We start from the raw sequence: 16,393 nt of genomic DNA, 5'->3' as shown, positions 1-16,393 counted from the left end.
AGAATAGCCCAGATGTGTATATATATATGTGTGTGTGTGTGTGTGTGTGTATGTGTGTGTGTGTGTGTGTTGCTGTTCTAAGAATGATCATGATGCCCTCATGTCCGTATTTTATTTTATCGACACCTCTATCTTTAAACATGTGGACATATATTTCGATTTCGGCTTTCGCTTGAGAACAAGCGAGGTCTAAGCTTGGGGGAGTTGATACGTCCATTTTGCATCATGCTTTTATATCAATATTTATTGCATTATGGGCTGCTATTACACATTATGTCACAATACTTATGCCTTTTCTCTCTTATTTTACAAGGTTTACATGAAGAGGTGGAATGCTAGCAGCTGGAATTTTGGGTTGGAAAAGGAGGAAATATTAGAGACCTATTCTGCACATCTCCGAAAGTCTTGAAACTCCACGGGAATTATTTTCAAAATTTATAAAAAATATTGGGGGAAAGAAGTACCAGAGGGGGGCCACCCACTGTCCATGAGGGTGGGGGCGCGCCCTACCCCCCTGGGCGCGCCGCCTGCCTCGTGGTCCCCCTGGTGGCCGTCTAATGCCCATCTTTGGCTATATGGAGTCTTTTGTTGAGAAAAAAAATCATAAGAAAGCTCACGGGACGAAACACCGCCGCCACGAGGTGGAACCTTGGCGGAACCAATCTAGCGCTTCGGCGGAGCTGTTCTGCTGGGGAAACTTCCCTCCAGGAGGGGGAAATCATCACCATCGTCATCACCAACGATCCTCTCATTATGAGGGGGTCAATCTCCATCAACTTCTTCACCAGCACCATCTCATCTCAAACCCTAGTTCATCTCGTGTATCCAATCTTTGTATCCAAACCTCAGATTAGTACCTGTGGGTTGCTAGTAGTGTTGATTACTCCTTGTAGTTGATGCTAGTTGGTTTACTTGGTGGAAGATCATATGTTCAAATCCATTATGCATATTAATACACCTTTGATTATGAACATGAATATGCTTTGTGAGTAGTTATGTTTGTTCCTGAGGACATGGGAGAAGTCTTGCTATAAGTAGTCATGTGAATTTGGTATTCGTTCGATATTTTGATGAGATGTATGTTGTCATCCCTCTAGTGGTGTCATGTGAACACTGACTACATGACACTTCACAATTGTTTGGGCCTAGAGGGAGGCATTGGGAAGTAATAAGTAGATGATGGGTTGCTAGAGTGATAGAAGCTTAAACCCTAGTTTATGCGTTGCTTCGTAAGGGGCTGATTTGGATCCATATGTTTCATGCTATGGTTAGGTTTACCTTAATACTTCTGTCGTAGTTGCGGATGCTTGCAATAGGGGTTAATCATAAGTGGGATGCTTGTCCATGTAAGGGCAGTACCCAAGCATCGGTCCACCCACATATCAAATTATCAAAGTACCGAACGCGAATCATATGAACGTGATGAAAACTAGCTTGACGATAATTCCCATGTGTCCCCGGGAGTGCTTTCCTTTATATTAGAGTTTGTCGAGGCTTGTCCTTTGCTACAAAAAGGATTGGGCCATATTGCTGCACCTTATTTACTTTTATTACTTGTTACCCATTACAAATTACCTTATCACAAAACTATCCGTTAACGATAATTTGAGTGCTTGCAGAGAATACCTTACTGAAAACTTCTTATCATTTCCTTCTGCTCCTCGTTGGGTTCGACACTCTTACTTATCGAAAAGGCTACGATAGATCGCCTACACTTGTGGGTCATCACGTACCAGGCCGTTGATGGAGCCACGTCGTGGTCTGCATGCAGGAAAGTCTGGGTACCCCTGTTCCTAGGACACCGACGGAGCAAAACCCTTCTCTTTTTCTCTACATGTTCAACATGACTATGTACAATTTCTGACATGCATACAAGAAAATATAGTGGGATTATGGAAGAAGAGCATGCAGAAATCTAGAGTGATGGTAACAACCAGTGGATTAATCCAAAAATAATGATAGCAGGCTGATGATAGCTTTAATTTAATAAAAAGACAGATGATGATTGCTTACTATTTGTTTCCCAACCAAGATGCACAACATAGGCATTCCCTGGGTGAACCAGATAATAGACAAAGATACTATTCATTGTTGCCTCGATATGTGCCTCATAAGTAACTTTAAAACTCAAGTTTGAACATTAATTTGGACCCTCTGGAGTCTATGAGGTGCACATGACGATAAAGTAGCAGGTAATATTAAGCAATGCATAACATAAGCAGAAACAAAAGAGTGTGACCTCTCTTGTGGACCCGTGTAATCCTCAGGTTCATTTGCTGAGTTGATGATGGTGAGGCAGTTTTGGTGGGTGCCGGTGGCAGGGAAGGAGATCTAAGGTGGCGAAAGATAGTCAGGAGTCGTGATGTCTGGTTTGGTGGATGCTTCTGTCGGTGGAGCAGATCGGATGAGGTGGACAATGTCCTGGCACGAGTAGGACAAACCACACAAAGTTTTCTTTGACACCTACCTGTAACTGAAGTAATTCTGTAAGGGCTACTTTGGCTTGCAAGATTCTAAAAATGCAGGGATAGGAAAAACGCCGGAATAGGATAGGAATGCACGTGGGAAACAAATCATTTGTGAACACAAGATTTCTGTCAACTTGGGTGTTTGGTTCAGAGGAATTGGAAGAGTAGAGGAATGCAAAGAAACATGGCCAAATTAAATTGAAACCATATGAAAGTGTGTACACTTAGAATGTTATTCTGCCACTAATGCACTTGGTCTTGTTTTCATGCATAGGATTTTGAAAAGTAGGTCCAGGTGGATGGTTTGCTCCAATCCTTTCAACAAAATGCATGAATCATTGAATAGTAGAGTGCCATAGGAAAATTTATATTTCCTTATATCATGATAAATGTTTATTATTCATGCTAGAATTGTATTAACCGGAAACTTAATACATGTGTGAATACATAGACAAACAGAGTGTCCCTAGTATGCCTCTACTTGACTAGCTCAATCAAAGATGGTTAAGTTTCCTAGCCATAGACATGTGTTGTCATTTGATGAATGGGATCACATCATTAGAAAATGATGTGATGGACAAGACCCATCCATTAGCTTAGCACTATGATCGTTTAGTTTATTGCTATTGCTTTCTTCATGACTTATACATGTTCCCTAGACTATGAGATTATGCAACCCCGAATACCGGAGGAACACCTTGTGTGCTATCAAATGTCACAATGTAACTGGGTGATTACAAAGATGCTCTACAGGTGTCTCCGATGGTGTTTGTTGAGTTGGCATAGATCGAGATTAGGATTTGTCACTCCGTGTATCAGAGAGGTATCTCTGGGCCCTCTCGGTAGTGCACATATCTATGACCCTTGCAAGCAATGTGACTAATGAGTTAGTCACAAGATGATGCATTACAGAACGATTAAAGAGACTTGCCAGTAACAGATGGAACTAGGTATGATGATACCGACGATCGAATCTCGGGAAAGTAACATGCCGATGACAAAGTGAACAACATTTATTGTTATGCGGTTTGATCGATAAAGATCTTCATAGAATATGTAGGAGACAATATGAGCATCCAGGTTCTGCTATTGGTTATTGACTAGAGATGTGTCTCAGTCATGTCTACATAGTTCTCGAACCCTTAGGGTCCGCACGCTTAAAGTTCGATGACGATTTGTATTATGAGTTATGTGATTTGATGACCAGAAGTTTGTTCGGAGTCCCGGATGAGATCACGGACATGACGAGGAGTCTCGAAATGGTCGAGAGGCAAAGATTCATATATTGGAAGGTTGCATTTGGACATCGGAATGGTTTCGAGTGGTTCGGGCATTTTTCTTGAGTACCGGGAGGTTACCGGACCCCCCGGGAGAAGTTATGGGCCATATGGGCCATACGAGGGGAGCCCACCAGCCCATAAGGGGCTGGTGCGCCCCCCCTTGGGTAGGAGGCCAATTTGGACTAGGAGAAGGGGGCCGGCCCCCCTTTCCTTCTCCTTCTCCCTTCCCCCGTTCCTACTCCGTGTCGGAGGTGGAATCCTACTAGGACTAGGGAGTCCTAGTAGGATTCCACGCCTTGGTGTGCCCCCTAGTGCCGGCTGCCTCTCCCTCTCCCTCCTTTATATACGGAGGCAGAGGGGCACCACAAAGGCACACAATTTGATCTTTAGCCGTGTGCGGTTCCCCCTCCACAGTTTTACACCTCGGTCATATTGTCGTAGTGCTTAGGCGAAGCCCTGCGTCGGTAACTTCATCATCACCGTCACCATGCCATCGTGCTGACGGAAATCTCCCCTGGCCTCAACTAGATCAAGAGTTCGAGGGACGTCACGAGCTGAACGTGTGTAGATCGCGGAGGTGCCATATGTTCGGTACTTGGATCGGTTGGAGCGCGAAGACGTTCAACTACATCAATCGCGTTACTAAACGCTTCCTCTTTCGGTCTACGAGGGTACATAGACAAACTATCCCCCTCTCATTGCTTTGCATCTCCTAGATAGATCTTGCATGTTCGTAGGTAAATTTTTTGAAATACTGCATTCCCCAATAGTGGCCTCCGAGCCAGGTCTATGCGTAGATGTTATATGCACGAGTAGAACACAAAGAGTTGTGGGCGATAATAGTCATACTGCTTACCAGCATGTAATAATTTGATTCGGCAATATGGTTGGATGAAGTGGCCCAGACCGACATTACATGACCGCGTTCATGAGACTGGTTCTACCGACGTGCTTTGCACACAGGTGGCTAGTGGGTGTCTGTTTCTCTAGCTTTAGTTAAATCAAGTTTGACTACGCTCGGTCCTTGTTGAATTTTAAAACAACACACTTGACAAAAAATCATTGTGGTTTTGATGCGTAGGTAAGAACAGTTCTTGCTACAAGCCCATAGCAGCCATGTAAAACTTGCAACAACAAAGTAGAGGACGTCTAACTTGTTTTTGCAGGGCATGTTGTGATGTGATATGGTCAAGACGTGATGATATAAATAGTTGTATGAGATGATCATGTTTTGTAACAGTTATTGGCAACTAGCAGGAGCCATATGGTTGTCGCTTTATTGTATGAAATGCAATCACCATGTAATTGCTTTACTTTATCACTAAGCGGTAGCAATAGTCGTAGAAGCAATATTTGGCGAGACGACAACGATGCTACAATGGAGATCAAGGTGTCAAGCCGGTGACGATGGTGATCATGACGGTGCTTTGGAGATGGAGATGAAAGTTACAAGACGATGATGGCCATATCATATGACTTATATTGATTGCATTTGATGTTTATCCTTTATGCATCTTATTTTGCTTAGTACGGCGGTAGCACTATAAGATGATCTCTCACTAAATTTCAAGGTATAAGTGTTCTGCCTGAGTAAGCATCGTTGCTACAGTTCGTCGTGTCGAGTGTTGGTGTCAAAACCGGCGGATCTCGGGTAGGGGGTCCCGAACTATGCATCTAGGCGGATGGTAACAGGAGACAAGGGACAGGATGTTTTTACCCAGGTTCGGTCCCTCTTTATGGAGGTGAAACCCTACGTCCTTCTTGATAAATATTGATGATATGGGTAGTACAAGAGTAGATCTACCACGAGATCAGAGAGGCTAAACCCTAGAAGCTGGCCTATGGTATGATTGTTGTTCGTCCTACGGACTAAAACCCTTCGGTTTATATAGACACCGGAGAGGGCTAGGGTTACACAGAGTCGGTTACAATGGTAGGAGATCTACATGTCCGTATCGCCAAGCTTGCCTTCCACGCCAAGGAAAGTCCCTTCCGGACGCGGGACGAAGTCTTAAATCTTGTATCTTCATAGTCCAGGAGTCCGGCCGAAGGTATAGTCTGGCTATCCAGACACCCCCTAATCCAGGACTCCCTCAGTAGCCCCCGAACCAGGCTTCAATGACGACGAGTCCGGCGCGCAAATTGTCTTCGGCATTGCAAGGCGGGTTCTCCTCCAAATTCCATGCACCTGTTGAATAATGTCTGTAGCGGTCCTTGGCTTCTATGCCCAATAATGGCTGTCTTCCACATGTCAAACGAATACAAAAAGTCAGGGTGTTTTTATATTCACACCCTTAGTGTCAGGACCCCGATTCCAAGTCACATCGATCTAGCCGGTAACACCTCATATCACATTGCGGCCTCACGCACGGTATCCCCACGGGTGTCACCTTACCAAGGCCCGGGACCATTTGCGCCTTTTGGCTCACGTATATGATAGTGTCGCTAGCATCGATATGATAGAGAACCCGGGCCGACATGGCTAGTCGTGAAACCAAAGCGGCACTAACCTATGGGGACAGGCATACATGAATCAACTTCGAGCATGTCGGTCAGCAGCGTGTGAATCCGGGCTGTAGCACTGGGCTAACAGGACTCCGGGAACCCGGGCTGTAGCGGGCTAGGCAGGACTCCGGATGTCACCGCGTGACATTTCCCTGAAGGGACAGACACAGGAACGAAGTGAAACACATGCCGTCCAGTCAAGTGTCCTGAGCAGTAGTGCTGGGCTAGCAGGACTCCGGTGAACCGGGCTGTAGCGGACTACTATGGCTCATGGAAGCACTAGACTACATTTCGCCATAAGAGAGGCTGCCAAGGATAAACAACTAGATTGTCGGATCCCACACATACCAAGCATTTCAATCATACACACAATATGCTCGATATGTGTAAATACAACATGGCATCACAACATAACTCTACGACTCAAAGTATTTATTCATTAGGCTCCAAGGAGCGAGATATTACAAACATGGGTCTCATGACCCAACAATCATAGCATACAAATAAAGGCACAAGCGGAAGCTTAACATGTCTGAGTACAGACACCTACAAATGAAAAAGGCTAAGAAGCCTGACTATCTACCAGATCCTGCCGAGGGCACAAGATCGTAGCTGAGGTATCAAGCTAAACGTCGAAGTCCACACGGAACTACTAGCGAGACTGAAGTCTCTCTGCAAAACATAAATTAAGCAAACGTGAGTACAAAGGTACTCAACAAGACTTACATTCAGAACTAGCTACATATGCATCGGTATCAACAAGGGGGGGGGGTGGAGTTTGACTGCAGCAAGCCAGCTTTGACTCAGTGGCTAACCTGAACTATGACTGCAAGCAACTCTTTTGAGGTGGCGCACACGAGTCCACATATTCACCATTCAATACACCACTATGGATCCGCTCCCGCCTCCCTACGAGAAGGCCATCCATAGCACTCACACTTATCTTGCGAGTTTTAGAGTATCCACTTCCACTTGTCTACGAACTGTTATAGGCAACCCAGAAGTCCTTTACCGCGGACACGGCTATTCGAATAGATCATTTATAACCCTGCAGGGGTATACCTCTTCACACACGCTCTCGCCACTTACCACCATGTACACGTCATGTATCTCGGCAACCTTCAAGCGGAAGCCTGGCGAGGGAGTCGGCCACGACCTGACTAACCACACAAGTCTCTAGTCCAGGTTTATCTCCTATTCGGGTTCCATCCGTGAGGAGACCCGGCCGGAGTTTCGCTCACAGCCCCAAACGATGTGTGCAGGGTTCCCGAGACACCAAACGGGCGCCCGGTACACCGTGCCATGGTGTATCTACCGCATCATAGCCCACCCCTAGGGTCAGCGCTATGCACGGCCGCCAACACATATCCTACAAACACCAGAAACTAGTTGCAACTCCTGGGCAGAGGACAAGGGCAGTTAATAAGTCGAGAGGGTCCATTGGTTTCGGGCCCAATGTGTGGTAGTAGCTGGTTGTAACACCCCGAGACCGATGTGCCAGGTGTCGTCCAGTTATTCGCTGTTGTTTCCTTGTCATTGCTTGCGTGTCATGCATTGCATATCATGTCATCATGTGCATTTCATTTGCATACATGTTCATCTCATGCATCCGAGCTTTTTCCCTGTTGTCCGTTTTGCATTCCGGCGCTCCTATCTCCTCCGGTGGTCCTTTCTACCTTCTTTTCATGTGTGGGGGTTAAACATTTCCGGATTGGACCGAGACATGCCAAGCGGCCTTGGTTTACTACCGGTAGACCGCCTGTCAAGTTTCGTACCATTTGGACTTCGTTTGATACTCCAACGGTTAACCGAGGGACCGAAAAGGCCTCGTGTGTGATGCAGCCCAACACCCTTCCAATTTGGCCCAAAACCCACCAAAACCCTCTCCATCATCTAGAGCGTTCTATCACGATCGCGTGGCTGAAAACCGCACCTAATTTGGACTCTCCTAGATCCCTCTACCTATAAATATGTGCTCCCCTCCCGAAAATCGCGGATGGAACCCTAACTTCGTCCTCCTCGCGCCACCGGACATTTCTACACCGCGCCACACATGTCCGCGCCGCCGCGCCGGACCAATCCGGTCTCGCCACCTCAGCGCCTCCTTCTTCTCTCTCCTCTCGCACCCGCCATCGGCCCGCGGAGCCAAGGCGGGGCCCGCCCGGCCCGGATGCCAGCGCCGCCGCCCGAGCGCCCTTGCGCTCCTCCGCCGCCGCAACTCCTCGCCCGCCGGCGACCGCCATCATCACCGGGGGTCAGCTCGCCGCAGTACCTTTTTCCGCCGGCCACAACTCGCCGTCGCGCGCCGCTCATCGCCCTGCTCCCGCCCCGCTCGCTCGCTCGCCCGCGCGCCTCCCCGCCGCTGTTCAACGCCGGCCGCCGCCGCTATCCTTGCTCGCCGGAGCCCCGGCTCCTCCGACCGGCCGGCGACCCTCCGCCGCCTATACCCTGCTCCGGCCGCCGCCTTGTCGTCGGCAAGTCTGCCCGCGCCGCCCGCTACCGCCTTCATGCCGTTGCCGCGCCACCGCGTTTGCTCGACGCCGGCCACCTACATCGCCGGAGCTCGCCGCCCTCCTCGCCGGAGACGCCCCTCGCCGGATCTGGGAAAGGTGGACCAGATCCACCCATTCATCCATCCAAACGCGCATCTCCCGATCCGGATCTCGCCATCCCGCTTCGTCCGGTCCCGTTGACTTTTCCGGAGGTATAATTTCTACTAAGTCCCCAAAATTTCCAAATTCAAATGCTCATGTTCTTCACGTCACAACTTTGCATCCGTAGCTCCAATTCATGCGTGTAGCATATCAAAATGTTCTTCTCAGAGAATACATCATTTCATCTCATTGCATCATTTTCATTTGAGTTCATATTGATGCCCGAAATGCTGTTGGAATAATGCTATTTGAGATAATTGTCAGATCTGCTGCTCCAATTAGATATTTGTCATTTTTGCCATGATTATTTTGTGCATGATCTGCCCATGAGCTCTACATATGTTTTGTTATATGCTTTGTCATCTTTCCAGTGGTGCCCCCATGCATTTTTGTGATGTGTGTGGTGACTAGCACAAGCTTGCAAAGTGGTGCATTCGTTAATGCTGATTTCAGGGACTTAGCAATTCCACTAAGTCCTTGATCTGTTTACCTCAATATGCCATATGTTCATGTTGTTTCCTAGTGATCCGTGCCTCTTTTGAGGATGATCAGTAAGGATGTTTTGTTAATCTTGTGGTGCTCTATCCATCCATGTCTTTGTTTGCAGTTATGGAGAACCCTAGCTTGAGTCAATCGATCTCTACTTCTACTTGTTAGCGATTTTAACGAGGATGTTGTAGTAGATCCGTGCATGCTATGTTATTGTTCTTGCCATGTCTAGCTTGTATAATGTGTATTATTGATGGGTGCATGCTTAAATTGTCATGACATGCTCTGTAGTGAGTGCATCGAGCTCGTAAACATGCCTAATTAATATCTGATTTGCATGCTCCAGTTTTTCACTAAGTATGTGATCTGATTATGTTTTTGCCATGTTCACATGCTTGCAAATGTATTTTATGATCCCTTTTGGCTCAAGGTCACTAAGGGACTTTTGTTAAGCTCTTTTAGTAGCTCCATGCCATGCTTTACTTTGCCATGTTCAGGTCCTGTAGCATATAGTTTTCCTGCTCCAAAGTGTGCTATCTGATCTGAAATTCCAGACAAGTGTTAATTTCACCAAGTCTGAAATCTGTTTACCAAATGCATTTTTGCTATGTTTGTTTGAACCTGTTAATGGATGAATTGGCCGTAGCTCAGTGCTAGTATTTTGTTAAGCATCATGAATGGATCCCTGCCATGTATTTTGATGCCATGTTTGGGTGCTGTAGCATGTTCATCTTGTTGCATTTAGATGACTACTTGCTGTAAATCGCAGAACGTGGTCATATTTGAATTGCTTGCCATTTCCAAACCGTGACTCCGATTCCGGCGTTCTTTATATCGTTTTCAAGCGATTTCATCTCAGCTTTCCAGTGGCGCACTTGGATTCCCATGTTGAGGCCATGTTCATGCATTCCTTGTCAAATCTTGCATATGCATCACATATTGCATCCCGCATAGCATACCATCTTCGCATCATGTTGTTTGAGTTTGCACGTGGTTGATTGTGTCCTTGTTGCTTGTTTGTCTTTTTTGGGTAGAGCCGGGAGACGAGTTCGCTAACGAGGAGCCCGTTGAGTTTGCTTTCGAGGATCCAGTAACCTCTGACAACTTTACAGGCAAGATGATCTTACCGTCGAAATCACTACTATCTTTGCTTTTCTAGATGCTCGCTCTTTTGCTATGCCTATGCTACGATGCCTACCACTTGCTTATCATGCCTCCCAAATTGCCATGTCAAACCTCTAACCCACCATGTCCTAGCAAACCGTTGATTGGCTATGTTACCGCTTTGCTCAGCCCCTCTTATAGCTTTATTAGTTGTAGGTGAAGATTGAAGTTTGTTCCTTGTTGGAACATGGAGATGTTGTTCCTTGTTGGAACCTGTTTACTTGTTGGGATATCACAATATATCTTATTAATATAATGCATCTATGTACTTGGTAAAGGGTGGAAGGCTCGGCCTTATGCCTGGTGTTTTGTTCCACTCTTGCCGCCCTAGTTTCTGTCATATCGGTGTTATGTTCCCGGATTTTGCGTTCCTTATGCGGTTGGGTAATAATGGGAACCCCGTGACAGTTTGCCTTGAATAAAACTCCTTCAGCAATGCCCAACCTTGGTTTTATCATTTGCCTCACCACCACCTACTTTTCCCTTGGGAGTCGCTCTCTCGAGGGTCATCATCTTATTTTAGCCCCCCGGGCCAGTGCTCCTCTGAGTGTTGGTCCAACCGAGCGATGTCCGGGGCTACCAGGGGAAACTCTGGGCTGGCCTACCCGACGTCTGGCTCATCTGAGTGTGCCCTGAGAACGAGATATGTGCAGCTCCTATCAGGATTTGTCGGCACATTCGGGCGGTGTTGCTGGATTTGTTTTAACTTGTCGAAGTGTCTTGTAGAACCGGGATACCGAGGCTGATCGGAATGTCTCAGGAGAAGGTCTATTCCTTCGTTGACAGTGAGAGCTTGTCATGGGCTAAGTTGGGACTCCCCTGCAGGGATTTGAACTTTCGAAAGCCGTGCCCGCGGTTATGGGCAGATGGGAATTTGTTAATGTCCGGTTGTAGAAAACCTGAAGTTGACCTTAATTAAAATGCATCAACCGCATGTGTAACCGTGATGGTCTCTTTCCGTCGGAGTCCGGGAAGTGAACACGGTGTTGGAGTTATGCTTGACGTAGGTTGTTTTAGGATCACTTCTTGATCATACTTTTATCGACCGTGCTTGCCTTCTCTTCTCGCTCTCATTTGCGTATGTTAGCCACCATATATGCTAGTCGCTTGCTGCAGCTCCACCTCATACCTTTACTTTACCCATATGCTTAAATAGTCTTGATCGCAAGGGTGCGAGATTGTTGAGTCCCTGTGGCTCATAGATTACTTCCAAACCAGATGCAAGGCCTGATGACTCCGTTCCAGATGACGCGCTTGAGCTCAAGTGGGAGTTCGACGAGGACTCACGCCGTTACTACGTGTCTTTCCCTGATGATCAATAGTGGTGCCCAGTTGGGGTGATCGGGACCGTGTCGCTTGTTGGGTTTATCTTTCATTTTGGCGCCGTAGTCGGGCCATGAGTGTTTGAATGTTGTAATGCTATTTATGTACTTTGATTGACGTGGCGAGTGCAAGCCAACTATGTATCTCCCCTTTTATTATCTATATTACATGGGATGCTGTGAAGATTGCCTAACTTGTGACATTGCTTTCAATGCGGTTATGTCTCTAAGTCATGCCTCGACACGTGGGAGCTATAGCAGCATCGAGGGCGTTACAAGTTGGTATCAGAGCCTTCCCCAACCTTAGGAGCCCCCATTGCTTGATCGTTTTTAGCAGCCGAGTTGAGTCTAGAGAAATGTTTTGAGTCATTTAGGAATTCTATATCGGAGAGTTTAGGAATTCTTTTTACTCCCCAGTCTCCTTATCCCTCTGGTAAGGCATCCTGACGTAGAGTTTTGACTCTTCTCTTCTCAAATTTCACTAATTTTTTTAGGATCACACGAGTATCTTGGAATCGTTTCGATGGTTTTGTGACGAGAACATTGTTCTTGGTGCCTCCTGTCATTTAGGGGTTGTGGCAGTGTCCCGGGAGTTGAGCTCCGAGGTGTTGTCGTCACAATTTTATCGTTGCAGTTCTGGAATACCTGAGTTTAGTACGCCGACATTGAAAATCTCTTTTATGCAGTTCGTTGGTGAGATAACCTCGACGCCACCCAGTACTGGGGCGGGAGTTCGGGAGTATTGCCATAACTCGTATAACGGATGCTTTTTGAAGGTTGAGGTAGATGATTTCCGAAGGTTTCATGGTTATGTGTTGAAGGATGGATACAGCTGGATGTAGGATTTGCTAGTTTTTGGGTGAGATATTATGCTTCCCCTGTATCCCCAACACCTGATTGCATAACCGGAAAGGTTTGGGAGTTTCATAGGTGGGAATTCAAGTAGCTCTTAGGATATCTTTCTGACAGATGTATGATATGAAATTGGGGTTCGACGCCTAGTGGTCCGCCTATCCACGGTCGGTTTTACAGTGGTCTCGTTGTGTCTTAAAGAGTCCTTGGCTATGCCGACTCGGGGACGCTTCGTATGTCATGTGCACTGCCTTGTACATGATGGTGCTGTATGATCGAGCCCGTGTAGGCCCCACCATGAAAACTTCGGACGAAATCTCTATCATATGTTTGTTCCGGCTTATTCTGCAAGCCAATCCTTGTTTTGCTTTGAGTTGTGGTATTCGAGTTGCTTCGAAGTCAAATGTTGATTCCATACCTTTCCTTAGCAGTGTTCTCACGTGAATACTAATCCTTCATGATAATCGAGTTTGTCACGCCAATCCTTTTTCACCGGTGTGTTTCTCTTCTAGCGGTTCTGATCATTTCAACATTAGCAAGTTCAAGTATCAGTTCTTCTCAATGTTGGTTGTTTTCATCCATCCCAAGTTGCCTTTTCTTTTCCCACCCTCCCACCCTTGTTTCTTCAAGGACCCAGATTTCTTATTCAAGTATCCATTTTATTGATGGAAGTCTCTCCATTCCTTTTCCGCCAATATTCTTATCCGGTGATTCTCATGAAGATTCTAACTAAGCTTCAAGTTTGTCATTCTTCATTCTTTTCATCTCTGGTGTTTTCAAGTCAAGCTTTGTTGATCATAGCCTTTCCTCGTTTTCAATGCTTTCTCATGCCGGTGCACCTCATTACCATTCCACTTCTCGCTATTCAATTGTTCCGGAGTGTCCAAGATATCTCAGAAGGCTCGTCTCGTAATTAAAGATCCGTTCAACTTATTTCGATTTTGTTATCTCATTCAAGCCATTTTAAATCAACTGGGTCTAATCTCCCTTTCTAGTAATCATTCAACGGTGTATCTTTTGAGTGGGCCCTAACCCACAGGTCTTTTCCCATGATCTTACCTGACTCTTCTTATTTTCCTGGAGCTATCCTAAATTCATTTCAAATTTGACGTAAGAATGATTCATCATCTGTCATATGTTTTTTACTCCAAGATCTTTCAAATTCTTTTCATCGTTGGCTCAACCTCTTCGTTTTGATTCTTCCGGAGTGCCTAAATAAGTCATGATGGTATTTCTCGTCGTCATTCTCAGTTTGGAAGACTGAAGAAGATTCTTCTTTCAACCTTGCTCCATTCTCTTCAAGACTCGTGATTCTAGCTTGTTGCCATCCTCTCATAATTATTCGATTGTGAGAATTCTTTTTATCCATCCGGAGCAATTCAGGAGCCTTTTTAGTTTGTTCATCCAGAGTCCATCAATTCAGGTTTATTCATTCTCAGCTTTGAGCTATCATTCTCCAAATTTTACCGGTGCTTCGTGCAAGTGATCTTTAATCGGCTCGTGATCTCTTCGTTCTCATGTATCTAAATCCTCTCAAGAATCTTTGTGTATTTGCTAATTCTTCCCGGTGTTTCTTTATGTTTTATTCGTTCTTTTTCAATTCTCATGGTGGTTCGTTCAAGAGTTCTCGTCATTCGTTGCCATATCAATTCTTTCGTTCTTTCAAATTCTACCGGTGGTTCGTTGAAGTCCTTCTCAAGTTTGCGCTATATCTTTCTTAATCCTTTCTATGAGAATAAGTGGTATGCCAAATCCGTTGCTTGTCAGCAATTAAATTGGTGAAGGATAAGCATAATGTAATTCTTATTCTTGTTTCATCGACTGAACTCAATTCCTTTTTCTGGAGTGGTTCATCATATCATATTCTCAGTTTGAGATGCTTTATCTTTTCTTTCCCGGAGTTCCAAGCTCTAATTATCACGGAGATCCATCTAAATCATTGCAAGGATTCACCTTGCGTTTTCAATTCCTCTTTCTTTTTATTCTTTTGTTACCGGAGTTTCTTCATGGAGGCTATACATGATGGTCCATCAAGGATCTAATTCCTTCTCGAAGTGTTCATCAAGATTCTTTTCAGAGGAGTTCAAGCATTATTCATCTTGCATCCCAAAGTCCAGTTCGTTCTATCTTATCTTTTGAGGTGGTGTTATGTCATTTTTGGTAATTTTCCTTCGTGTTTCATGATTCACAAGTTATCAAGAATGAGATATTTTAAATCCATCAATCTCGTCATTGGAGTTATCTTGGGCTATATTTCACCTTAAGCTTTCCCTAAGGATCATTGCTAATTGTGGTGCTCATAAATGATCCAAGTTTTTCATTTATCCTCCCGGTGAAATAAGTTTCTCGTCTCCTCGTTGTTATCAATCCAATCTTTTCCGTGAGTGGCAAGTTGTCACCTCATAACGTTGGGATGCCTTCTATAAGACCATATCAAGCCTATTCTTTTCGTTGTTGGTGTTCCAACAACTCCGTTCGACCCTTCCCCTAAAGATGCCTCTTCAAGCTCTTTTGTGGCAGAAGTTGGCATTTTCTTCTCAATTCTCCTATGGCAATTATCTATCTTCTATTCTTTTGTTCCGGAGGCATTGTGATGTTTCTTTCTTCAACCATCATCTCGTTTCATCAAAGATAATGTTCTTTTCGTGCTTACCGTTTTAACCAGAGTGTTGTGCCCTTTTGCTCAAGTTCTTTTCATTTTATCAAGTTTTTGACTTCCGTTTCAACCGGAGTGCTGTCCGAATTTGTTCTTCCTTGTTACTCTTTCCTAACGGGGTGTTTTCAACTTCGTTCATCTCCGTTATATTTTTTCTCGAAATGGCTTAACCTTTTCAAGGTTCTTTGGTTTCACTCGTTTGTCAAAGGAGCAACTTAGTTTTACCTCTTCTTTTTCTCTTCCGTTTTTCCCTCCGGTGCCATTCTAGATCTCAGGACGAGATCCTCTCGTAGTGGTGGAGTGTTGTAACGCCCCGAGACTGATGTGCCAGGTGTCGTCCAGTTATTCTCTGTTGTTGCCTTGTCATTGCTTGCGTGTCGTGCATTGCATATCATGTCATCATGTGCATTTCATTTGCAGACATGTTCGTCTCATGCATCCGAGCTTTTTCCCCGTTGTCCGTTTTGCATTCCAGCGCTCCTATCTCCTCCGGTGGTCCTTTCTACCTTCTTTTCATGTGTGGGGGTTAAACATTTACGGATTGGACCGAGACTTGCCAAGCGTCCTTGGTTTACTACCGGTAGACCGCCTGTCATGTTTCGTACCATTTGGACTTCATTTGATACTCCAACGGTTAACCGAGGGACCGAAAAGGCCTCGTGTGTGATGCAGCCCAACACCCTTCCAATTTGGCCCAAAACCCACCAAAACCCTCTCCATCATCTAGAGCGTTCGATCACGATCGCGTGGCCGAAAACCGCACCTCATTTGGACTCTCCTAGCTCCCTCTACCTATAAATATGTGCTCCCCTCCCGAAAATCACGGATGAAACCCTAACTTCGTCCTCCTCGCGCCACCGGACACTTCTACACCGCACCGGACATGTCCGCGCCGCCGCGCCGGACCAATCCGGTCTCGCCACCTCAGCGCCTCCTTCCTCTCTGTCCTCTCGCGCCTGCCGCCGGCCCGCGGAGCCCAGGCGGGGCCCGCCCGGCCCGGACG

Source organism: Triticum dicoccoides, chromosome 6A, assembly GCF_002162155.2.
Source record: "Triticum dicoccoides isolate Atlit2015 ecotype Zavitan chromosome 6A, WEW_v2.0, whole genome shotgun sequence".
Classification (NCBI taxonomy): Eukaryota; Viridiplantae; Streptophyta; class Magnoliopsida; order Poales; family Poaceae; genus Triticum; species Triticum dicoccoides.
This window is presented reverse-complemented; position numbering follows the sequence as displayed.